Source organism: Triturus cristatus, chromosome 6, assembly GCF_964204655.1.
Source record: "Triturus cristatus chromosome 6, aTriCri1.1, whole genome shotgun sequence".
NCBI classification, from domain to species: Eukaryota; Metazoa; Chordata; class Amphibia; order Caudata; family Salamandridae; genus Triturus; species Triturus cristatus.
Window position 1 is genome coordinate 49,045,050 of NC_140589.1, and position 26,985 is coordinate 49,072,034.

The following is a 26,985-nucleotide window of genomic DNA, read 5'->3' on the forward strand; positions in this document are numbered from 1 at the left end:
ACAAACATTCCTTCTGAGGCCGAGCTCAGAAAAGCTTTCTGCCTTGGTAGGAGCAGAGTGGTCTGGTTTTTACAAGAGGCGGAGAAGACTCTACGTCTTATCTAAAGCAAATAGAACAAAACAATTCCATTCTAGTGTTTTGAAAGCATACGTATGTCTTTAACGTCCATTACCCTCGTGGGCTTGGGAGACTATGTTTGTTTTGGGCTTCTTTCCATTGTACATGCGCTTGTTTTCTGCTTCTTTCAGAGAGGGTGGGTGTTATTTTTAGGTCTCGCGCCTAGCGTTGCAGTGCACAACACTGCTCGTGCCGTGCGAGACATTTTGTAGGGGGTTTCAGAAACCGAGCTGGGAATCGCACATGCACGAGCGTGTGCTTTTCCTTTGGGGCATGCTATTGGGCTTTGCGTGCGTGTTTTTTACAAAGAGAGCACGCAATAGGCCAAAGGCGGGCGCATTCCTCCACCCATGGCCTATTGGTTTCTGTTACGCGCAGCAGCAGCTTATGTTTCCAATTATCGTGCCCAGACACGGGCGCGATAATTGAAACTATATGTTTCGCTGTGCGCGCGCACCACTCGCGGGCTTCTTTGCTTGCGATCGCTTTCACTTTCGTGATCTGTTTCAATGCCGCTTTTTTTCTTTGGATGTTTCCCACCCAAGCACGCTGAGGTCATAGGTGTCGATGATAATGAAACGAAACTGGAGGAAAGGACTGAAGTGGTAAGCATAACCTTTACTCCTGAGGCACAGCCGGGAGCGTTACTGCTTTCTTGTATTTGTTGCTCTTTTTGTTGCTTTTTTAAAACCCACTTTTAAAAAGCGTTACTGCTTTCTTGTATCTGTCGCTCTTTTTAAAACCCACTTGAGTGTCACATAATTGAATTGGTTTTTAACTATCTTTCGCGCTGCGGAGCTTAGCGCAGACGCGTTTCACTCGCCTTCAAAACAGCTGACGCCACTACCTGGCAGTTACTGAGGCCACGCCCCCTCGAGGCCACGCTCCCCCTCCCACGGTATAAGTAGGCGCTGTTTACTTGCGACCTGCTTACACCTTTACTCCTGAGGCACAGCCGGGAGCGTTACTGCTTTCTTGTATTTGTTGCTCTTTTTGTTGCTTTTTTAAAACCCACTTTTAAAAAGCGTTACTGCTTTCTTGTATCTGTCGCTCTTTTTAAAACCCACTTGAGTGTCACATAATTGAATTGGTTTTTAACTATCTTTCGCGCTGCGGAGCTTAGCGCAGACGCGTTTCACTCGCCTTCAAAACAGCTGACGCCACTACCTGGCAGTTACTGAGGCCATGCCCCCTCGAGGCCACGCTCCCCCTCCCACCACTCCCCCTATAAATCATGTGCATCTGGAGGAAGCGCAGCGGACGAGCGCAGCGGGAGCGCCGTTTGCGCGCCGAAGGCGCGCCTAAGGCAAGCCCGTCTGCGCCCGTCATCGCCAAGACATCGCCTCTCGCCAGTCCCCCTGCACAAAATCCCCAGCTTAAAATCTGCTATGATAGAGAACGTCTCCTCGCACTGAACTCCAGCACTAGATGCGACAAGCTCGGAGGCTGCCTCGGACAAACAGCACTTCACTGTGAGTCCTGTAAATTTACTACATCTAAGCCTAGCCTATCTAGCTGCATAACGACGGCGCCTAACCTTTCTCCCCTTCTGGTCCTCCAACTGAATGTCAGATCCCTCGCTAAACATCATGCGGAAGTTCATACTCTTTTAACGGACGAAAACCCAGACATTCTGTTTTTATGCGAAACCTGGCTCCATGATGACCAGACTAGCATCCAGAACCTCACGATGCCCAATGGTTTCTCCATAAAATTGATAAACAGAGACTCTAGGGGCGGTGGGATAGCTGTTATATACCGAACTGTATATAATTGCTCCTTTACGAAAGAAGACATCTGGGGATGCAAATGCGCACGATTTAAGATCTCCATATGCCCTCAATTTGCCCTTTCTGGGCTATATATCTACCGGCCGCCTGGTCCCTCTGCTAGATTCATTGATGAACTCCTAGAAATATCCCAAACTTTGGTAGTTTCCTCTCCCAACTTCACCATATTGGGTGATCTTAATCTCCATTTTGATTCCACTACTGACCCCTCCATTAAAAGCCTGTTGGCTGATCTTACGGCCCTTCAGCTAAACTCTCTTGTCCACTCCTCCACTCACATTGCTGGGCATACACTAGACCCTGTTTTCACCAACATTTTAGAAGCCATGGCCGCTCCCCCTGAGCCTATGGGTTGGACCGACCATTTCCTTATCAGATTTATCCTTACGGCGAAAAAACCGCCCACTAAATCTGCTGCTAATCCCTGTTACAAAAGGCCATGGCATAAATTCTCATCTGAGGACCTAATTAAAAACCTGGGAGAGTTTCACCCCCCTGACGAGAACAATGACATTAATACAGCCTATGCCGCTTTTCACGACTGGATCGTTACAGGGCTTGACGCCTTAATTCCGGCTACATGGACCAAAACTCGCAGCTCCCCTACAAATCCATGGTACAATGAGACGCTCAAAACCATGCGGAAGGAATGCAAAAAAGCTGAACGCGGATGGAGAAAAAATTATCTGGATAGCGATAAAGTTCTTTACCTATCAAAACTACGAATGTATCACAAAGCGATTCGCACCACCCGCGCCTCCTTTTATGCAAAGGAAATCAAATTAAGCTCTAATCCCACCAAAACGATCTTTAAACTCGTTCAAAACCTTCAAAATGCTTCCAACCCAGTCTCCTGTATTACTTCTTCGAAACAGTGCGAAGACCTTGCCACCTTTTTCATTGAAAAAGTGAGGAAGATCTACATCACTTTCCCACAAGATGAGCCTGTTTCTCTAAATACTCTCAACCCTGTGGTTGGTATGTCTAGACTGTCAAGAATACCTGACATATCCCTCGACGACCTTGCTAAACTGTGCAGACAGGTTAAGTCTGGCTCCCCCACAGATCCCATGAGACCAGCCAAATTCTTGGACTCACTTGATTTTTTTCTCCCCCCCCCCCCTTGCCAGCCTTCTCAATCTTTCTTTTTCCTCAGCTGCGGTTCCCACCTGTTGGAAACTAGCATGGGTCTCCCCTATTATTAAAAAGCCCACACTTGATCCCACAAAGCCAGAAAACTTCAGACCCATTTCGCTGCTCCCATGGGCGTCTAAACTGGCAGAAGCCCATGTGAATAAAGTACTATCCCATCACACGGTGAAAAATCACGTCCTGGACCCATCTCAAAATGGTTTCAGGCCAGGTCACAGCACCGAGTCGGCCCTGTTGACCACCACTGAACATCTCCGGGGCGTTCTGGACGCCGGTCAAAGTGCCGCGCTGATCCTGCTGGATCTCAGCGCGGCCTTTGACACGGTCTCACACAATATCCTGCTGAAACGACTTGAGGCCATAGGGATTGATGAGCTCGCCCTCGAGTGGTTCCGGTCCTTTCTGAAGGACAGGTCCTTTCGAGTTTCAGCCCCACCTTATATCTCCCAACCCCATTCCATCGAACAGGGAGTTCCTCAGGGCTCTGCGTTAAGTCCATCCCTTTTTAACCTTTACGTCCAGCCTCTTGCAGTAGTGGCAAAAGAGTGAGACCTCACGCTGGTGTCGTACGCCGACGACACACAGCTGGTCATCACTCTCTCTGAAGGCCCTTCAACTTCGGCTGCTAAATTCAGGGATGGCTTAGCGGCAGTTGCGCAGTGGATGACGCGCAACTGCCTTCAACTAAACGCAGGGAAAACTGAGGTGCTTCTCCTCGGTAAGAACCCCGGCCACTAGAGCGATCATTGGTGGCCCTCTCTGCTTGGCCCCACTCCCGTGCCAAAAAATGTTGTGAAGAACCTAGGCGTCTGGCTGGACTCCTCACTCAACTTCCAGTCCCACACAAAGAAAGTGGCAGCTACTTGTGTGGGTCTACTGAGGAGTCTCAGTCCGATACTCGGTTTCTTCGAATGCAGAACTCGTCAACTTATCATCCAATCCATTATCCTTGCCCGGCTGGACTATGCCAATGTTCTATTCTTAGGGGCGAATAAAACAGAACTAGCACGGCTGCAACGAGTTCAGAACTCGGCCGCCAGGGCTGTGGTTGGCCTTCCGCGCAGGTGCTCTGCCAGAGCCACCATCCGGAAATTACACTGGCTGCCAATTGAATCCCGAATTCAATTCAAAATTCTCACCACTGCATTTAAAATTCTTAATTCAGACGGCCCTGAACTCCTACGCCCGCTTCTAGCACCCTACATTCCCCAGCGCACCCTGCGATCGCTGGGACAGCACCTGGTGACGGTCCCGCGAACCAAGCTCTGCAGAATGGGCGGCCGCTCTTTCAAAGTTTTAGGGGCTAAACTTTGGAACTCCCTGCCTCTGCATATCCGCACCCTGACCAACCTAACTACCTTTCGAAAGGAACTAAAAACCCACCTTTTCTCTGTCATCTAACTCCTCTGTGGTTTCCCCCTCCCCTCAGGTACTGTTTAGGTCAGCGCCGGGACGCTCCGTTGCTGGGGCAGCTGTTTTGCGCTTTAACAAATTGCTAACATAACATAACATAAAAATCTTCACCATCATGGCGCAATCTGGGAACTGTTTTGTCTTCTAGTTGTTTAGAACTGAGCTTCGAGGTATTTAAATAATCTCGGTTAAAGTTGTAAAACTCATGGTTCCCCCAAACATGGTGGAAGGGGGCTTTGCCTTTGTCAATTTCTCCTAAAACAGTTTGAAGGGACAGGTGTGAGGTTAGGTACCGTGCATTAAAGCCGTCTATGACATCACCGAGCTGCAGGATGAAGCTTGGGGGACAGGCTGCTAAGTCCACGCATCAATCGCGCTTCTGTAAGGCTGCCCGGGGGGGGGGTTGCGCAGCGGCCCGCCCCCTTGAGGGCGGCCGCCTTAGTGCTACAGGAAGGCACAGGGGTGGGAGGTCGTGTCCCTGGGATGGACCAAGGGAGACCCCAGCAGATAGCTGCTTCCGGCGTGGAGGAGCCAGGGGAGTACATATTCTGTCTCCGCCCCCTCCTCGCCCTCTTGCCCGCTCGTTCGCCTTGAGCTCGGTCGTCGCCTGCCCAGCAGCCCCTCGCTCGCGGTGAGTTTGTCTGTCTCCCCTCCCCGCCCCGGCCCTGTCCCTGGGCAGTACCAGGTGACGGGGCCCTGTGGTCGGAATACCACGGCGGGGGGGGTTGCGGGCACAAAGCCAGGCCCAAGCGCCGGTCAGAGAGTTTGCGGGTGCTGCGGGGGTGGGGCGCATGTGTGTGCGATCGGTCGGGCATCGGTTGGTACTTTCATGTCTCGTGCCGGAATGTGTTAGGTAACACCTTCCCAGCCCGCGGCTAGGGGCTAAAAACAACTGCCCGCCACAGCCATTTCTACTCCCCTTGTTTTCGCAGTTAAAGTCGTTTGGCAGCTTCAAGTGCATTGCACTTTGAACGGGCCAGCTTTGCCACTGTGAAAACGCCAAGGAACTTCAGAGTCAAGAGACCAGTATTTCACTCTCCACAGATGCCTTAAGACATTGTGATTCAGTCCCAACAACCGTCTGTGCCCATGCGCCCTCAGAACCGCGCCTGCCTTTCCTACACAAGACAGCTTGTTTAGTTATCCTGTGTGTACCCGCCTTCTTGTGCTGCTAATGGCTCCAACATGCAGAAGGGTTAACACAATAAAGTAAATGCAGACCTAACGAATAAAGCGCTGCTCTTAAGCATACTTGGTTTATTATTGCGTCATTATTTTGTGGCGCATAGCACAGGTGTTGGCTATTCACATGAACACGTTTTTTACCTCTGAGAGCCATGTGAGTTTGAGTCGGTGCCAGGCAGTAACTTTTGCTATGGAATGTGGCATATAATAATATTAGGCTATGAAAGGTGGAATGCCTGTATTATCACCCGATACCTGTAATACCGGAACTCAGTACCTATAAATCGAGGGCATCACCAAGCCTGGTGGACAAGTGGCAGCCGTCGACCTCGTCTCCGGGGAGGGTAGGGAGTCCGTCGGCTTCGCTGCCGACTCCGGTGCAGGCTACCAGGTTTCAAGCCTCGAGGTCGCGAAACACCCTGGGGCATACCAGCGCAAGCGGTCAACGCGCGTTCAGGCCATCGTGTAAGGATTTAGCGTGGCGGCTAGAGCGGTGGACTTCCAGTTGGGGAACCGGGTTCGAGCAGGGGCAGCGGCGCTTAGCATCCTGCGAGTTTGGGCAGACCGCTTAAGCTCCCTGTGCCCAACAAAAATGAATGTTTTCATTAGTACCTCCAGGCGGGTAGTCACTGCTCTGATTTCGGCAGCTTGCGGGGTTTTCCAGTCAGCGACCACTGAATCCTCATAGATGGGCACTTATCTGGTACGTCTCGGCGATATCGCCGTGGATGAGTTGCCTTTATTCCCGGCAGCAAGATGGCGCAACGAATTAAGTGCTTCTCACTGACATCTATTGTGAACTCTGGGTCACAAGTTCGAATCGGGTAAGCCTACTCCCATCTCATTCTCCCAAGCTCAATGTGATGCGTGTTAATTTTGTACAGAGATCAGGTGCGGAGTGGTGAGCACGCTACATCCGCAGCTGTGAAACCAGGGCGCACACGAGTTCGAATCGTGGCACCCCAAATCCATGATTTTAGGATTATGGCAGGATTTCCCTGGTCGGGGCACGGAGCTCTCTTACTTAATACCTCATTTAATTTCAAGATCTCGTGTGATTAATTTTCTTCCTGAGAGAGAGATCAGCATGTTGTACAGTTTAGGTATTGACTCCGGTGAAGTTAGTGCAGAGGGTCACTGCGCCTGCTGCAGAGAACGTGCGCCAAGTAGTCCAGAGTGCGTAGGATGTAAACAGGTCTGCAGGTTACTGTTTTGGATCGCGTTGTTTGCTGGACTCGCATCGGTCGGGGATCCGCGACTGCGAGGTGAGCCCCCTCCACCCAGATCCCATTCGCAGGCCACCAGTGGTAACCTCGGGGTTTTCAGCTGACAGGGCCTTGTATTAGGTAACGTGCTAATCCTAACAGCAATAGTCAGAGTGGCGTGGCAGGGGCACTATGAGGGGTTAAATTATGCAACAAAGCCTCATTATTTAGCCCATACTGTCAGTAACCCGAGCCAAGGCCTCACCCTCCCGATTGTCCTATAAAAATCTCACTCTGTGCTCTTCTGATATGTTGGCATGTAGGCCCTCGGCCTCCGGGTACATCTCTCCTTTCACGGGCCTGGCCTGCCCGGGGGACAAGGCGCATGGACTAGATGGGCAGTGCGTCTAGGGAGGCCTTCCATCCGCGGCGCTCCCGGGGCGGGCGCGGAAACAATTTTGCTCGTTCCAGTATTCAGCGCATACAACCACGTGACCTAATTTGGTGCACCCCCCTTGTGTGCGCGATGCTACTCGCGGCCCGCGTAGCTTGTGTTATTAACAATGCGCAGGTGTACCATGATTGATGGTCCGTTCCGTGGGGGTATGGCCCGTCCGCCTAGTGCAAGCGCCGCGCGACCAGGCGGCGACCCCCCCCCCCCACCCCCCCCCCCTTGCGGGGATGCTGCTCGTGGCCTGTACAGCTTTGACGTTGGCAGCAACTGGAGGCTGCCCGGTAGGCCTCGTCTGCACGTTGGCTCCCCTTTTTCCTATGACTCTGGGCAATTCATTACGCTCCTATACCTGTCTGTGTTATAACAGATGACATCGGTGCCACGCTCACTGGGCAATTTGGGGCATGGGCCTGCTTACTCCGGAGCGAAGGGTGGTACCTGGTTTGCGCTCGCGGGACGTCCCCTTCGCGTGCCCTGACTTCATCTGCAATGTAAGCCCTGCTGCAGGGGTGTGAAAGGCTTTTCACCAGGCAAGAAAATATAGGGAAAGGGCTTTCAGGGGACAAGATAATCTGACTGGCAAAAAAAAAAAAAAATTAGAAACAACTTGGGCGAGGAAGGTAGGGGTCATGTTATCTATGCCGTGTTCTTGGGAAAGTTGGTGTATGGCTTAATGAAACATAAGGGTTCCATCTCACTAATTATGGGCTGCAGTAGTAGCAACTCAGCACAAACGGTGACCTGCAGCTATATGCAGGGGCTTTGTAGTGGAAGGCATTCGTTTAAATAGCTCACTGTGCAGATCCCTGGGAGAACCCAACATATTTGGTGCGGGAACCTGCTACAAACTTCCATAATATCCTTACCACTGGGAGAAGCAGGGGAGGAACTTGTTTATATGCAGCAATAGTTGCAAAGAGAGCTAAAAGTTGCACTTAACGAATTACTAAACATGGCCTAGTACTGTCTCTTTGGGCCCTTTGGTGAATCACCTGACCTCTTGGCAAGCTTGATGCGCGGCTTCCTCTATTTTGTAGGTGGAGGATGGCCAGATGCTCTTGGAATTTATACGTCCACTATTATGCCCTAACCACTTTTAATAATGAAGGAACTGTTTAAGCTACGGTTCCTCTATTCTAAAAATACTGTGCTGGTGGTAAGACTATCTTGTGTATTGCTCACTGTATAAATCAGTGATTGGAATGGTCACTCAATGAGGTGATTTATCTCATCATTAAATAAACTTGTTCATACTATTGTTCGTATCGCGGGATTCGTTGAACGGCATTTCCCTGTCTACCTGCCTAATTTGCCCTTAATGATTGACTTTGGAATATCTCTAATATTTATGGCTTCCTACCCTGTGCCATTGGAAGGCAGTGCCCCCTTTTTTCTGTGCAGGATGTGACATCTCAGCACAGTGACATTTTAAATGTTGGATATGTGTATGGTGGCATCCTGTAAATGTTTTGCCTCTGACAGAACCCGTTCCAGTCGGCCCAGCGCCTGTACACGTCAACTCCTGCTACCAAGAGTAAAAGGCTTGTGCTCTCCCACTTAAACCTGGTGAATTCCAAACACCTATTTCGTACACTTAATTTACTATTAAGTACTGATTATATGGTGCTATTTGTACCGAGGACCTGTAAATTAAATGCTACAAGTGGCCTGCAGGACTTATCGCGTCTCCCTACTTCGGAAACAATATTTGTAGCTCGCGCTGTTGGTGTCTTTCCAAAGAATTGGCTGTTTACTGGGGTGGGGGGACAGCCCAGCTGGTGCACACGCAGGCGGGCTGACATGAGGTAGAACAGCTCTTGGTGTGGCTTGCAACAAAGCTATGATGGTGAATAACTTCACTATACGCAATTATAAGCACTGACCATCCGATAGATGGGCTTGGGTAGGTAGTGCCCTTCGCGTTGTAAATATAGAGATGCGATGCTAGGGTGCAGTATGACATGTAACTGGAGTGCTCCCCACCACTATGGTCGGGAGCAGGGGGAGATGTCACTTTGCATCCAGCACCTAGGCGAAGCAAAGAGTTACACCTGGTTGCAATGCTTTGTTGCAATGGCAAATTAGGCCGAGTGGACTTGGAACGCCTAGTGTTGAGTGAGTGTTATTGTTACCTGGTCGTTCTTGGCCTCCTGAGGGTAGGAAGACCTAGCGGCAAGGAACAGCTAGGGTTGTTTTCGTGTGCTTCAGTGATCAAAAAAAAAAAAAAAGCACCGGGGGCCCTGGCTCGCACGGTAGTGGGCAAAGATCACTCACGCCACAGGTGCTGAGGCCTGGCGTTGGGCTCCCAGGTTACTTCGGAAGGGCTAGGCCTTCAGATGCTGAAAGGATGTCCGTTGTTATTTACTCGCTTTTGTACGATGGGTTATTTCCTGGGTCTTCCAGGGGTGTAGAGCATTAGGCGCTTGTCTTTCCATCGGGTCGGTTTGATGCGGGATGGTGGTTTTTGGGGCAGGTCACAGGCTGCCTCCTCTCGCTGTTTTGTATTTCTAGGTGTGGTCGGGTCAAGTGACGGAGGAGAGCATTCATCGCCTGGTATAGCTGGGCATGAAGGAACGCCATGCAAGATTGTAGCGTAGGCAGTTAGTGGTACTTATCGGGGACTGGATGTTGGTCTCAATGGCATGTCGCCATGCAAGGGGACCATGTACCTAGGTCACGTACATCAGGCAGTGACAGGTGAACTGGGACCATGTGTACTAGAATATACAGGAGTGGTTCCCACCACGGTCGGTCAGATGGGAAGTTGTCATCTTGATTCTCACTGGATACCCTCACTCCATCACGCCTATTGTAAGCTGAGGATCCTGTTGACGCTGTTAGACCTGCTATTAGTTAGTACACTCACTGTTGTGCCTTGGCCCGGTTTGTCTCGCATCAGGGCCAGTTTGGGGGTACCGGCGAGTTGTTTGCTCCACGGCTGAAGCGGGCGCTGCTAGAACAGGGCAAGATTGATGAGGCCAGGCAGCATGACAAAGGTTTTTTCGGCACTGGCAGAATGGTGCAGGCTGCGAAGTAGTGCCATTACAGAACATGGATTTGTCAACATTCAGCTAGAAAATGATTAGCAGCAGGAAGGTATTAAACCATGGTGAGCAATTGGTTTTGGGTTCGTGCTCAACAGGAGCAAGGGATTTGCATTCTGTCCCATCAGGGTATGGGAACCGTCTATAGCACCAGGCACTGTATTGCTGCCATCTTCACCCTGGGCTGGGGGGTCAATGCCTTCCAACTTTACAGCCAGACTCTGAGCAGGCAAAGGCATACTTGCAATGGTGCAATGGGCACTCAGCAGTCGAGTTAGATGGGTCATCATACCCGGTATGACGCAGTGATGAAACCTAGGTTGTGGCTACACACGACCAGGCACCCGAGGGCAGCTGTGGCGGGGGTGTGCCAGTGCCAAGAGGGTGCGGGTTGCCCGAGTAGGGCTGCTGGCTGGGAGGGAGCACTACTCGGATCGCCACAAGGGCACGTCTGTTTCATATAAGGCTGAATTGTTACTTTTATGGCATGGTGCCAGTTGCTTTAGTTATGCGCATGTTTCTTGGCAGCGTCAGAAACATTCAGAACTCAATGCTGGTGGTTAGCTTGTTGTCAGGCTGTTCAGAGGTATTTTAGCTCAGGCATGGCCAAGCATGGGTTATAGGCCGGTGGTCTGCCCTGGGATTCGTGTTAGCAGGCAGGTGAAGCAGCAGAACTTGGAGGGGCTTGGGTTTGACCTCGGGGTACTAGGGCGGAGCCTGGCAGCTCACTTAGTAGCACGCCCTGGAGTTTGACGAAACAGGTACCTTTGATGCGAGCATCAGTACCGGGTAACTTCTCCCGACCTCCAGCACTGGCTGGCAGCTATGCAGGTGGCCTTCCAGCAGGGCCATGGTCCATATGATTAAGGGAAGCACCGGGGTAACACTTTGGGCTACAAATCTGCAGGAGAACAATTTGGCTTTCCTAGTATTCAAATAGAGAAGCATTTTACACGTTGTTGTCCTCTGTGGTCACTCTGTCCTGTCTCTCCCTGGTATAATAGCAGAATTTTGGGAGGGCAAGGCTTCACATTTGGTGGTGACTGATGGAATACGATGGGCGTACTCCAACGGAGTGAAAGAGGAAGGAAGGCAGGCTTGTCTACCCTTACCTCCTCCCGCATGGGCACTGCCTGGCAGGAGTGGGCGGAGCCTGGTTGCTCACTTAGTAGCCCGTCCTTGAGTTCGACGAAACAGGTACCATGGATGCGAGTACCGGCACCGGGTAACGTATCCTGCACTTCAGCACGGGCTGGCAGCTATGCAGGTTGTGGAAGTGGCCTTCCTCGGGGGCGATATGGTCCACATGATTGAGGGAAACCCCGGGGTAATGCTTTTGGGCTACCAATTAGCAGGAGAACAATTGGCTTACCCAGTATCCAAGATAGTGAAGAATTTTACACGTTGGTCCTCCTCTGTGGTCACTCAGTCCTGTCTCTCCATGGTATACTAGCAAAAGTTTGGGAGGGCAAGGCTTCTCATTTGGTGGTGACTGATGGAATGCGATGCACATACTCCAACTGAGTGAAGGAGGAGGTAAGGCGGGCTTGTCAACTCTTACCCCTCCCGCATTGGCACTGCCGGGCAGGAGTGTCTTGTCAAGGGGATTGTTCTTCAGCCATTCAAAGGCTACATTGGACCAACGCCTAGTTATAGGTTTACGGTCATTTCAGTCAAAATCCACGGGGGAGTTAGAAAGGATGAGGGCACCTGTCCTGAGGGGCATGCCGCCCGCCGGTCCGGTTGGGCGTAGATTGTCTTGGCTGGACCTGGGAGAAGCCCGGTATCAGTTGCTGTAGGTAAAAAGGTCTACCTGGAGCCATGCGCAGTTGCGCAGAGCAAAGAGGTTTGGGCTTCATCAGGCATGGTCTTATACACGCCAAGTCCACAGGGTGCCGGGAGGGAGACGGGGTGCACCTCTCTAGTTTAGGCACGGTTCTTTTCCTACTGGACCTAGGGGAAGCTTTGGCTTCAGCAGGTTGTAAGGAAATAGGTCTACCTTGGTGGGGGGCCCTGGTAGCGACGGTGGCCACTCCCAAGGCTGTGGAGGAGTTACAGGGCGATCCAGGGTCTGCACATACCAAGGGGTATAGCATGCAGCAGCACCGTGTGGTGCTAAGCCAGGATACCCAGGGATGTTTAGCGTGTCCACTGGAAGACCGACGGCGCCCCGCTATCCGACAGGCGGTTGTGGGTCTGAGCAACCGGGGGCTGCCATGTATGCTCCGCCCACCCATCACGGGGGGGCGTGTGTAGCAAGTGGACTGGTGGTCCACAGGTGGGAGGGGGGGACCCTCCCAACATTAGGTATACACCAATTGGCGTTGCCATGGTGACTCTAGGCTTATCAGACGGGCAGGCGGCATAGGGGCTGGCCTGCCCTGGGATCGCCCGTAAGATAACCCACCATGTTTGCATATTGCTTATGCTAATAAACCTGCAGCAATATTTCTCCACTTACATTCAGTGTCGTGTGTTTTTATTTATGTACTTATGTGTGTTGTGATAACTGTTGCCGATATTGGCACTATGAGCAGAGTCAGGCTGTGTCTGTAGTACCGCGTCCTCGTCTGCTGGAAGTTGCTGCCATCGTCTTGGTCCATATATTGAACGTCTGCTATGATTCCAAAAGTGAAGCACGGCCAGGAGCATCCTGCGTGGTCACTCGGTTCGGGGTCCATAGCCCTGCCTGCAGCACTCCGGGACACCTAGACAAAATGGTATAGAGGCCGAATGAAACAGTATCCTCAGAAATACGGAGAGTGAAATGCCTAGTTCATGGATACGTTATGTTATTATTCTTTTCGACTGATATGTAGAGTTGCACTCGTACTTACAGGTGGGGGAGCCAATGAAGGCTCGAGCCTGGCGCGAGCCAGAGAGCCGGGACAGGCTCTGCCGCGTAGCTCTGTGATTCGCTAGCCAGTGGCATAGCAAGGGGGGGGGGGGGGGGGGGGGGGGGCGCGAGCCCGAAATACAAGCAAGGAAAATAACCCCATCTGCGAGTTTAATAGTAAAAATCAGCAAAGATTAGGGCAAAATGAGGCCCCTCAGCCCGTTCGGCTCCGGTGCCAGTGCAACTGCTGCACTATTGGTAGCTAGGCCCCTATCTAAGCGAGCCGTTCATCTTTAGCTTCCTCGTCGCCTGCAACTCTCTCTTACACTATCCCATCATTCTTCAAGACCCTCTGGACAATGAGCTGCGCTGCGGGTTATTATTTCCTACAATCAACTCCTCCTTGCTTTCTTTTCTTTCTTTGCGTATCCATCCTTCTCATTCTTCCTTACATTATCCCTCTTCGTTTCCCTTTCTCTTTCCTGATTCCACACCTACCCCTCCTGTCTTTTCCGTTCTCTCTTTCCTCAGTGCCATCTTTTTGCCCACTATTCTCCTCCGTCGTCTTTCTTCCTCTCTTTCTCCATATCTTTGTCTAAACTCCTTCATGCGTTCTGTGTCCCAGTCCATCTCTCCGCCACATCCCTTCTTTCTCCCGTCCATTCGCAACCACACACACTTTTGATTTACACTCTCTCGTTTTCTTAGTGTCTTTATCATCCGCTTTTTCTCCTTTTGCTGACCTCTTCGGTCTTCCTCACATTTACCCTTTACTCTATCATCTCTCTATTTCTGTTCCTCTTCCTTTCCGCTTTCATTGATGTGATCCACTTTGCTTATTCTTCACAACCCCCTCTTCTGGCCACTTTCCTCTATCTCACAAACACACCCCTCCCCTCTGGCGCCCCTCAACTTCTATCCTACGTCATTCTTTAACACTCGTACATCTCTTTAAACACCCACCTATCACAGCTACACCAACACGCCCCCTAAACCACACTCACCCTCCCTCTCTCTTGAAACACACGTACAGATCTCCCTTACAAAGTGCATGTCAAGTCTTGCCCTGAGAAACACATCCCTTAAAATGCACTTATGGGTCACTCTGCCGTGGGCACCTCTCCCCCACTCGCACACTTCATTTACCAACAGCTTCCCCGGACACATATCTTCTTTACACATTTCTACCATACATTGTATATCCACAAAACATACACACATACATCTATTTTCGACACAACGTTCTGTTACATACTCTCCATGAAGGCGTGTAGCCTTTAGAGGCTCACAATACACTTAAACACATAACTCAATTGCACAGGTCCCCGATGCACTCAGATCGCAAGTTAACACGCATCTCCTTACCACATAACATCCTTACACAACAGAAACACACAAACACACACATTTCACTCACAATCACACATTGCTTCAACAGCAAACATTCCCCTTACATGTGCACATCCCTTAGGGGTACACCGCTCTTAAACACAAGCACAGTTCACCCTATCTCTTTATCCCGTTTAAAGACACTCACCTCCCATACACAAATGCACACATGATCCTTACACATAATTTTTCTTAAACACTCACGCTTACACACATATCTCCCTTTCACATAATCCGTTTGCCTTTTGGAAATCATGTTTTTCTCTGTCTGGCCTATTTTCATCGGACCTCTCACACTCTAACAAGCATCCCTCTTCTTCTACTCCACGGTGGAATTTCTCAACACTTTTATCTTTCTCGCCTCAGCTGTGTGTTCTCTTGCTCACTCACAGCCTTTTCTCATTTTATCGTCCCCTGTCACCTCGATGTTCTTTCTTGAGCATATGTAGAATGAGAATCTCTGCATTTTACTTCATCACTTTATCACCCATGCCTCTGTTCCCTTATCCAGCAAATATGTACAATTAGAAACAAGGGGGCAGATTTACAAGCCCCTTGCGTCACTTTTGCACCGTCGTTGCGTCACTTTTGTGACGCAGCGGCAACGTAAAAGTTGCGGCCCATTTACAACGTGACGCATCTAGGGAGATGCATCACGTTGTGAAGCCCTGCGCCACATTAAACCTGCGTCAGGTTTAATGTATGCAGGGTGGGCGTTCCGTCGCAGGAAGCCCCGTAAAAATGATGCAGTGAAATCTACAAGATTTCACTGAGTCACTTTTACATCCATGCTGCGTCAAAACCCTGCGCCTGCTTGAAGCAGACGTAAGAATTGACGCAGCATGTTAGGCATAGGGCGGCCCTGAGCATTGCTGGAGTTGGTTCGTGTTTGCGACATGACTCCAGCAATGCGTGACTTTTCCGTCAACAGATGCGTCAGAATTTCTGCCGCATTTGTCAATCCTTGCGCCACGGTGCGCCGTACTGTAAATACGGCGCATCCATGGTGACGCAAGGATTTGGCATGTTGGCGCAGGGAAAGTGACGCATCTCTACAGATGCGTCACTTTCTTGTAAATCTTCCCCAAGTTATCTACAAAACTGGCCCTTAACACCTAAAGGCATGTCTCCCTCCTTTAGGTGGAATTAAATCTTATCCTTTAAACAAGAAAGAAGTCACATTTCTGAAAAGAGAAAATACATTACAGAAGCAGACTATTATGTTTTCAAAGAAATAGCACCAGCTGCAGCCCACATACCTACGGAAATAATCTTTCTGACCACGTTTTCGAGTGGAAATTACGCTTGATAAAAAATGTTGTTTTAAACCCAAAGCATTTTGATGGTGTTTGTAAATTATGCATTTTTTGTTGTAGTTATTTATAAGTGCCCCATGCCACGCTTTCACATTAATAGGGACTGCGTCCCTTTCTTTAGACGAGCCGCATCTGAAGAAAGGGGTGCGCCGCCATTAAAGTGAAACTGCCGCATGGGGTGCTTTTAAAAAAAAAGAATTTGTTTGTCAAGTTGACAAATGCTTTTTTTTGTAAAAGAGCCCCATGCCGTGCTTTCACTTTCATGGTGGGCACCCCAATTTCTTTAGACGCAGTTCGTCTAAAGAAGGGGGCATGGCCTCTATTAATATGAAAGACTGGCATGGGGCGCTTGTAAACAACAAAAAAGATTTGCAATGCAGTTGGTCTCGCATTTGCGAGATTTTAAGCTATTGTCATTTACAATGCCAATAGCTCAAACTCTCGTAAATGCGAGACCAATTGCATTTCAAATGCTTGTTGGATTTCAGTCTTGGGAAAGTCAACAGGACACGGAAGTGAGGCGGCTGGTGAGTTGAGTCTGGCAGAGCATCTTTGACCCAGCGGGCAGCAGCTCCTGTGGCAAGAGACACAGGGTCTGCAGAGGGGTCCCAAGCATGTCACCTAGCATTGTTCCTTTGTCACTGCTTTCAGACCAGAGGTATGGCAGGCCCTCCCTCGCCACTGTGTGCCTGGGTTGACATGACCCAAAAATGATTACCCTCCCCTCGGGACCGTGCCAGTGGCACCCGCTCCATCCTGCCCATCGGTAAGGGTTCAGTGTCAGATTCCAGTGCCAGACATAAATTACAACCTGCCTGCATTCTAACCACAAACTTGCCTTTGCTAATTGCCCTGCAATTTATTTTGTGTCTGCTAATGGATTGCTTTATGCCAAGCTGGTTGCAGCCTAACAGCATACTTTAAGTGTGCTCCTCTGCTGTACTGCTCTATGCACAGACACCTTTGCACATTGTGAATTGAGCTCCCAACTCTGTTCATGACATGGCGGCCACCAGCAATCTCATAAAGTCTTTGTGAATATGTGCCTTTGCGCTCTGAGATGACCAAGAAACCTTTGTGTCTCGTTTATTTCCCGTTACCAATGAGCATGCAAACAACATCTAGAGTGGCATGGGTGGTGCACAAAAGTTAGATTTTGTGCACCACCCATGCCACTCTAGATGTTGTTTGCATACTCTTTGTTAGGCCTCTCACCATAAAGGAGAGATTACAACTCATTTGAAATGTACATACCTGGCACATTTGGCAACCAGCAATGCAAACATATAAAATATATGTTTAAAGTAAAGTTTCATATCCTCTTCATAACCTTAGAGTGTATGTTCTTGCTCGAAGGTCTCACTTTCATTGGGCGTCCAACACAAACGTAGTTGCATAACTAAATATGTTTGGAAGCGTCAAGGCAACATTATAAAATAAACAAACAAAATATAAGCGCCACTTATCATAAAGCAAATTTGTTTCAATATGTTATTGACGTATGTGTGCATCTCAAAGCATTTTTAGAACATGAAGTATTTATGAAATATGTATTAGAACATTGTAATGTAGTGAGCTCCATTATAGACAATAGAGTGCTCCATACTTCTACGGGCCAGTAAAGGCTCGCAGAGCAACATTCCAATGTTTTACAAAGGCCTCTCGGAGCTCGAGGGGATTCAAATCCCTTCAAGAGGCCTTTGTTTTATTTGTTAGAACATTCTGCCCTCTAGTAACAGAATGTTCTAATAGCCTTATCGCCCTTCGTAGCAGGGTTATACCGGCTATTAAAGTCCCGGTCCCATATTAAAGTCCCTCGCCTTCGGCTCGGGCCTTTAACGCAGCAGCGGGCCTTTAATAGCTGGTATAGTAAGGTTATATTATAGCCTTCAGCCTAAATGAAAGGGATTTACTCTGCGTTTACGCTTTAGACCAGTACAAATGTGATCACGTCAACAGGAAAACTAGGAATAGACCTATATATGTCTGTTGGTTAACCTTCAGCACCAAAATTATCTGTGGGAATATTTCAGAGTGTAACATGTTGTGTCCAATTCCACAGTTAGTACTGTAAACCTATGAGTGCCACCTGGGGTTGCGTAACCAAAGCGCTGTCCTAGTGAAAACAGATTAGCTCTATCACATGTCGTCACCACACTAGGGCCAGCAACTTTCCTGAAGTTCGCAGGTTTCACATTCTGGGGCCGATTCCAATCCGGGTCAGAAGGGCACCAAACGCGATCCTGCCGGAAAAACTAAAAGCCGTACGCGTGTTTTCCGCCTGACTTGTGCAGCTGTATGAGCGAGCAAGTACGATGCAAGCTACGTGAAATTCACATACCGAGTCGTTCCCGGGTCCGAACCGCTCCGTACGTCTCGGTCGGAAGCTAACCGTTGCGTGCAATGGATGCGATTTACGACCGAGCCAGTACGATGCACGCGTCGGACATCCTGTGCGAGCCGGAGTGTCCGGCTCGCAAACATCCGGGTGGTTGCCTATGGGGGTCCGCTTGGACCCCCTGTCACCCGCAGCCCTACGACTCGGACACAAGGGGAGACCCAAGGGTCCCCCCAACACAGGCATGTACAGTGCGGCTGGCACCGACGCATACCCACTGTAGGGGGCGCCCTTTGCACGAGACATACCCATTCAGTCAATGGGAGCCCATGCATGCGTCGTACGACCGGCTCCCATTGGCTTCTATGGGATTCCGACCGAACCGAGCCTGGCAGCATACGGCCGCATCGTACTCGCTCGGGTGGACTGCAGGACTCTGGCTCGGTCGGAAAACACTCCGGATCCGGCTCGGTCGGAGTGCTTTCCGACCCGGATCGGAATCGGCACCTCTGTGTGTGGGCTTTTTAATATGTATTTGTATTAAATTATAGGTATTCCCTTGCACCTGCTATAATTTTGTTGCGTGCACTGCATCCCCAAATGCAATGCAGTGCACGCAACAAAATTCGTTTTATTAATTTATATGTTAACTTACCTGTAAACCTCCGTAATCCATAGTTTACTACCCCCCACCCTGCCCCTCCCCCTCCCCACGTCACCGCCCTGCAGTTACTCCTACTACCGACCGCGGCTGATGCTGGAGATGGAGAAGATTGTCCAATTGGAAGTGGATAATGTACTTCGGATGAACTTTGGCGCTATCCAGCTCTGATGTCTGGGTCCTGGTGCAATTCATAAGCCTTGTCTCTCCAATCTAATGAAGAAGGAAGCAATGAAGGCAGCCATTCAGATCAGAATATCTGTAGGATCAGGTAAGAGGAGTTATTTCAATCATCTTCTTAGTCCACAAGATGACAGGAGCCTGCAGGCTAGGGATAGATTTAAGGAATGTCAACAGTTGTACACAGAAGATACCATTCGGTATGGAGACACTTCAGAGGATTATTTCTTTCCCGAAAGTGCCTTTATGGTAACCATAGTCCTGGTGGATGGATGTTTTCATATTCCAGCTGTCCTAGGTCACCAAAGATTGCTTAGGTTCTGCATTTTAGAGGAACACTTACAGGTCCAGAATCTGTCACTTGGCATCAGCTCTGACCAAGACTATTTACAAAGATGATGGCTCTACTGGTGTGTCTTCTACCTTTTCAAGGTGGGAATATGTCTTCATATCTATATGATTGGCTTCTTCATGCCGAACCGAGACAGAATCAGGTTTGAAGGATCTGATTGCAGTCCAGGAGTGTCTAACAGTTTGTGGGTTGATCATCAATTAAACCAAACGCCAGCTGAATACTTCCCAGGACTGTTATGTTTCATATAGGTACCCTAATATAGGCCCGGGTAATATCATACACCTTCACCTACATTATCTCCCTTATACTACGCAGTAATGAGCCTTTAGGATTGAACCTTTACCTAGTTCCAGTCCTGGGTGCAGAAGTTTTTTTTTCCTGAACAATAGCGTCCTATAACTTCATTAATTGGACTCATACAGTATGAATGAATATTCATGAGGGTTCTTGGTAACCAGGCAGGGGCTACACCACCTACCCCAACATATCTACATACAAGGTTCATCCCATACATCATCCTCAAATCCAACAATGGCTAATACATGAAACATGGGACAAAGAAACCCTAGATACTTTTTGTATAAATACAGCACATCTTGCTAGGGTTGGCAGAGGGAACCGAGACTTCCAGGCCAAAACACTGACCAGAGACGCTGAGGCACCTGAATGCAGATGCTCCAGCTAACAGTGGTCTAACACATCCCTTGCGGGGTGTCCAAATCGAGACCAGGACGAGGTCCCACACTCTTTCTCTTCAGGTAATGGGGTTGGACTAAATCCTAGAGGGATTCTTGGCTTCACACCTACCCACATGCTAGGTACACTTAAGTACATCTAGATAGGCATCGTAGGAATACACACACTTTTATCATGCATTTTATATTCATGTATTTATTCATGCTTATTGCAAAATGGTAGAGCTGTACTATCCTGTTATTTTCACTGTACTGCTAATCATATATATATGCTACTGTCTAACGGTTGTTGCCGCACATCTATTTTACACTAGAAGAACAACTGTGCAACAAATTCTTATTGTAACACGCCCGACTGTTTCTTCTGTGTATCTCTCTGTGACCGAATAAGTTAGCACGAGTGACTGAGAAAAAAGTAGTACATTGATTCAACGATCCTGGGGGATCAGGGTTGTCATGTTCTGAGGTTGCCAGAAACTATTCTCTTCCCGATAAGAGGAGATTCTAGTGGCACTGTGAGCTAGTTAAAACAGAAAGGCTAACATTCTCGGTGGGGGTGCTCAGAGCCAGTCTGCCACCAAACTAACAGTTTATGTTATACAGAACACGCACATCCGGTATGAGTAATATAGGACCTACACAACAGGACAGAGTATTTATAGGATCTCAGATCAGATATAGGACTGTTGTTTCTACCAGCAAGAAGGGAGGAGAGATTGAGGATGACACTGTGTGCCTTGTTATCCTGACATGGTGCTCCAGACATCTTTGGCTGAAAGCACAGGGGTATATTACCCCAGTGTGTCTCTTGTGCCACGGGCAAAACTCCATATTCAGTACCTCTGTCAAAGTTTTGGAGTCCTGCCTCTATCCAGTTACTTTTCAGATCCCTGCATCTGCAGTGGTGGCTAAGGCCAGAGTCACTAGTCCCAGGTTATGTTCTTCATCCAGGCCTTCCTCATGTACTGACAACAGAAACCTATGCATAAGTTTGGGGGCATACCTGTTTAACGGTGCAGAGACAGAATATCAAGTAAAAAATATCGAATTGCACAAATAGGGTGTCAAAAATATCGTGGGTCGGGAATATCAACAGACAAATTCTCGTGGTCAAGTATATAATTTTAGGTAAGTAATATCGATTTAAAAAATATCAACGTTTTTAATATTGTTTGCAAAAATATAGTTGTTAAAAATATTAATATTAATGTTATGTATGTTAGTATATATTTCATATGTGTGTGATGTTTGTTTTCTGTATAAGAATTGTATTTTTATTATATGTGTTAAAACTGTAGTCGTTATTAATTTTTTTTATTTTAATTTTTTATTTTTATTTCCGTAGCGGGTTGTGGGTTTATAGGGGAATAGAGTGTCAAGTATGTAATTATATAACATTTATTGGTTATTTTTAGTAGTTTTTATTTTTTTTTATTATTTGAAATTTGCGTTTTTATTTCTGTAGCAGGTTGTGGGTTTATAGGGGAATAGGGTGGGAAGTAATTTAATTTTATTACATTTATTGAATAATTTTTATTTATTAATATTGCTTAATTGAGATGTTGTAGTGTTAAATGTGGAAATAGATTTGTTATTAATTATTTAATAATTGGTTAATTAATTTTAATGAATTAATTAGTAATTAATGATGGTAATTGTGTAATTAATTTTAGGTGTGTGTTGTGGTGTTTATAAGTGTAAATGGTGGGAAGGGTGGGAAGTAATTTAGTTTTATTGATGCATTATTAATGAGTTGTTAATTAATTTAAATGAATGAATTAGTGATTAATTATGGTAACTGTAATTAATTTTAGGTGTGTGTTTTGGTGTTTATAGGTGTAAATGGTAGGAAGGGTGGGAAGTAATTTAGTTTTATTGATGATTAATTAATTAGTTATTAATTAATTTTAATTAATTAATTAATTAATAATTACTTATGGTAATTGTGTAATCAATTCTAGGTGTGTGTTGTGGATATTATAGTGTTAAAGAATGTGTACTCAATGAATGTTTATTATCTTTTTTTAAAATATTTTTTTCATTCATTATTAATTATGTGAAATATGGAAATACGTTTGAATAAAAATGTTGATGTCTTTTTTTATTGGTGTGGTGTTATAGGGTAGGAACTAAAATAAATACATTTATGTTTTAAATATTTTGTTTTTTTGTTAATATTTGCTTATTTTAAAATAAATATTGTTTATATATGTATGTATTAATTTATTTTATATAATATTTGTACCTTGTTGTTATATGTAATTAATATTATATGTGTTCTTTTTATATGTTTAATATATTTAATTGCATATTTTTTAAATATTGTTTATTTTAATATTGTTATTTTTTTCAATTGTTTAAATGTTATTATTAATTTTTGTTTCTCTGCTATCCAACACTTCCCCTACTGTTGCACTCACTGGGTTGGGAATAGTCATTTTTATCCCTCCGCTATCCAGACCTTTCCCTACTGTTGCACTCACTGGAGTAGAAATAGTAATTTTTATCCCTCCGCTATCCAACACTTTCCCTACCTACTGTGGCACACTTTGTAGTGAGAATAGTAATTTTTACCCCTTCGCTATCCAGCACTTTCCCTACTGGTACAATCGCTGGAGTGGGAATAGTATTTTTAGCCCTCCGCTATCCAGCACTTTCCCTACTGGTGCAATCGCTGGAGTGGTAATAGTATTTTTACCCCTCCGCTATCCAGCACTTTCCCTACTGTTGCAATCACTGGAGTGGGAATAGTAATTTTTACCCCTCCGCTATCCAGACCTTTCCATACTGGTGCAATCGCTGGAGTGGGAATAGTAATTTTTACCCCTCCGCTATCCAGACCTTCCCCTACTGTTGCACTCACTGGAGTGGAAATAGTAATTTTTATCCCTCCGATATCCAACACTTTCCCTACTGTGGCACTATTTGTAGTGAGAATAGTAATTTTTACCCCTTCGCTATCCAGCACTTTCCCTACTGGTGCAATCGCTGGAGTGGGAATAGTATTTTTATCCCTCCGCTATCCAGCACTTTCCCTACTGTTGCAATCACTGGAGTGGGAATAGTAATTTTTACCCCTATGCTATCCAACACTTTCCCTACTGTTGCAATCACTCGAGTGGGAATGGTAATTTTTACCCCTTCGCTATCCAGCACTTTCCCAACTGGTGCAATCGCTGGAGTGGGAATAGTATTTTTACCCCTCTGCTATCCAGCACTTTCCTTACTGTTGCACTCTCTGGAATGGGAATAGTAATTTTTACCCCTACGCTTTCCAACACTTGCCCTACTGTTACACTCTGTGGAGTGGGAATAGTAATTTTTTATCCTTCGCTATCCAACACTTTCCCTACTGTTGCACTCCCTAGAGTGGGAATAGTAATTTTTACCACAACGCTTTCCAACACTTTCCTTACTGTTGCACTCTCTGGAGTGGGAATAGTCATTTTTACCCCTATGCTATCCAACACTTTCCCTACTGTTGCACTCCCTGGAGTGGGAATAGTATTTTTACCCCTTTGCTATCCAGCACTTTCCCTACTGTTACAATCACTGGAGTGGGAATAGTAATTTTTATCCCTCCGCTATCCAGACCTTCCCCTACTGTTGCACTCACTGGAGTGGAAATAGTAATTTTTATCCCTCCGCTATCCAACACTTTCCCTACTGTGGCACTCTTTGTGGTGAGAATAGTAATTTTTACCCCTTCGCTATCCAGCACTTTCCCTACTGGTGCAATCGCTGGAGTGGGAATAGTATTTTTACCCCTCCGCTATCCAGCACTTTCCCTACTGTTGCAATCACTGGAGTGGAAATAGTAATTTTTACCCCTACGCTATCCAGCACTTTCCCTACTGTTGCAATCACTCGAGTGGGAATAGTAATTTTTACCCCTTCGCTATCCAGCACTTTCCCTACTGGTGCAATCGCTGGAGTGGGAATAGCATTTTTACCCCTCCGCTATCCAGCACTTTCCCTACTGTTGCAATAACTGGAGTGGAAATAGTAATTTTTACCCCTACGCTAGTCAGCACTTTCCCTACTGTTGCAATCACTCGAGTGGGAGTAGTAATTTTTACCCCTTCGCTATCCAGCACTTTCCCAACTGGTGCAATCGTTGGAGTGGGAATAGTATTTTTACCCCTCTGCTATCCAGAACTTTCCTTACTGTTGCACTCTCTGGAGTGGGAATAGTAATTTTTACCCCTACGCTTTCCAACACTTGCCCTACTGTTACACTCTGTGGAGTGGGAATCGTAATTTTTTATCCTTCGCTATCCAACACTTTCCCTACTGTTGCACTCCCTGGAGTGGGAATAGTAATTTTTACCCCTACGCTTTCCAACACTCTCCTTACTGTTGCACTCTCTGGAGTGGGAATAGTCAATTTTCAATTTCAAATCCTTTATTCGATATTTAAAAAATATCATAAAAGTACAATAAACAGTTAAAAAACATCATCTCAATACATTTCATTTTACATTGGCCTTAGGGGGACCATTTAACATCAAAGCATTCAAAGTAACTGTGAGAAGTTGGCCTGGTATATGATGTTCACTAGTTAAAGTGACCACCTTGTACCATGCCAAGCAACCCTTATGGTGTGGTTGTAAGTCAACCTTTTCAGACTAGCTGCCCTAGTGGTAGCGTAGGCTAAGCAGTCTTTGAGGCTAAACTCGTGAAACGTGTTAAGCCAGCTGTTTTACCAAATGTAACCCCCTTTTATACCAATGAAAGGACACCACACAGATATATATTGAAAATATATATGTATTTATTTCTCAAAGTAACCCCTAGACTCTTTATGAGCACAGGAGCACAAATCGTTAAACAAGAATACGTTAGAATACACAGAAGTTGCACTTTATATGGATAGGCCCTGGTGGCCGCTCAAACCATATACTAAAATAGTGGTATAAGTACCACGAACAGGAAAGGGAAAAGGCCTAGGGCCTCTAGAATCGCTGGGCCTACAAGGAGCTAACTTTAGTTAGTGACCAGGAGGTTCACGGGTGGCGTGTGCAGAGCAAATAGTCACACGCGTGCTCCCATAGGTTTTCAATGGGTGCGTAAAAGTTACAAAGTTACTGCAAAAAGGATCTTCCGGATGGACTATGAACTCAAGATTGGAAACACAGACACTAGAGATGATTCTCTACACTTGGGCACCGGAGTGCCAGCTTTACCTCACCCACAGGAAGCGGGTGCATAGGTCTCGAAGTGCGTCGGGTTTCTTCTATCTGTTCAATGGAGCCTGAAGACAAAGATGCTGCAGGCGGTCGGTCCAGAAGAGATGCGGTGGATCCAAGGGTGGATCGGAGTTGTAGAAGACCTGTAAGCAGAGGGGACAGTGTTCACAGTCACTAGCCAGTGACCAGCGTGGCACCAGGTGGGTACCAGGCGATGTCGGGTGCAAACAGGAAGAAAGGTGTAGCTTGTCTCTGCAGCCACGTGGTCCCTGAAGGTTGACGACGTCCAGGAGTCAGTTCACGAGCTGTCCCACGCAGGCTCTCGCTGTCGGCGGTGTCGGCGACTTGATCGAAGCAAACAAGCCTTGGCAAAAGCAATTGTTGTGGAAAACAAAATAAGCTGATGGTTCTGACCAGCAAGGTCAGAGGGGCTGCTCCTTTGGAGGGGAGCAAGGACCAGTCTGGAGCAACCAGACCAGCGGTGTATTTCTTGAAGTTCGTCGCCAATATGGCCACTAGCCAGCGGGCCAGCAACCGGTTAGGCGCGTAGAGTGGCAAAATGCAGAAGGGCCCCACACAGATCGTGGAGATGCTGGAGGGCTCACCTTTGGTGCAGATGCTGCTCGGGTGTTGGGCTTCTCAGATCCCAAAGCACAACTTGGAGGGAGCCTCGGTTGTCGCGCTTGCAGCTTGTCGTGGTCGTTTCAAGATGGCTGGCTCCACGTGTCTCGGTGCCTCCACGGGTTCCTTCTTTTGAGGGACTGTGGATCGGGCGGTGAGAGGTCTGGAGGTCCAGGTCTTGTCAGTCTCTGGGCTCGGGCTCCGGCGGGAGGCGGCGGCAAAGCAGACGTTGATTCGCTGGATGGTGCTTGCGTTAGCAAGGTGGTCACTCCCTGACCACAGGGGAGATTGGCTTCAGTCTTCTGTGTGGCAGAGCGTCGAAGTTCCCGTCTTCTTCTTAGTTTCAAGTTGATTCCAGGATGTCTAAAGTCTTAGGACACAGCTCCTACCTTTATTCGGATTCTAGGGGCCGGACTACCTGCTAGGTCCCTCCCTATGGGTGGGACCAGGAAGGGGGGTGGTTACACCCCCAATCCTTTGTCCAGCTCGCCCCAGGTCCAGGGCTGGTGTGCCCCAGGACCGGTTTGAACTGGCATATGCACCGAGGCTCCTTGTGAGCCTCAGGCATGTCTGGTTCCTTTCAAGCCCTACCTGACCAATACACAAAATCCTGTCTGGGGTGGTGCACGCACCTCCCCTGGCAGGAAACCCTTTGTCCACGTCTCCCAAGCTGGAAGGACTCCCAGCAGCAGGAGGGCAGACTTGTGTCTGTGGTGGCAGCATCCATTTTGTGGAGCTGAGGCTATGTCTGATTTTACCCGGGTTTCAGGTACTGTACATGTCGTGTCCCTCTAGAAGGGTGGAATGCTAACCCCGTCGCCAGAATTGGCGAGGGGTTAGTATTCCAATTCGTATGACACCTTACTCGACATGTTTTGATAAAGCCAAACCAAAGATAGCATTTAACCGCGAGGTTCATAATGCACTTAAGAGTATATGGTATGACGATATCTGGAAACAGTAGAAGGAAGTTGTTCCGACCACTGCAGACAGGCTCAGCTCATGCCAGAGCACCATCTCACATGGAACCAAGCACTCTGCCTT

At 47.6% G+C, this 26,985-nt stretch overlaps 1 pseudogene; it reads right to left on the reverse strand.

The window, feature by feature from the left end:
* Positions 1-624: 624 nt before the first annotated feature.
* On the reverse strand, positions 625-13,048 carry LOC146813755 (manganese-dependent ADP-ribose/CDP-alcohol diphosphatase-like; annotated as a pseudogene).
* Positions 13,049-26,985: the final 13,937 nt, after the last annotated feature.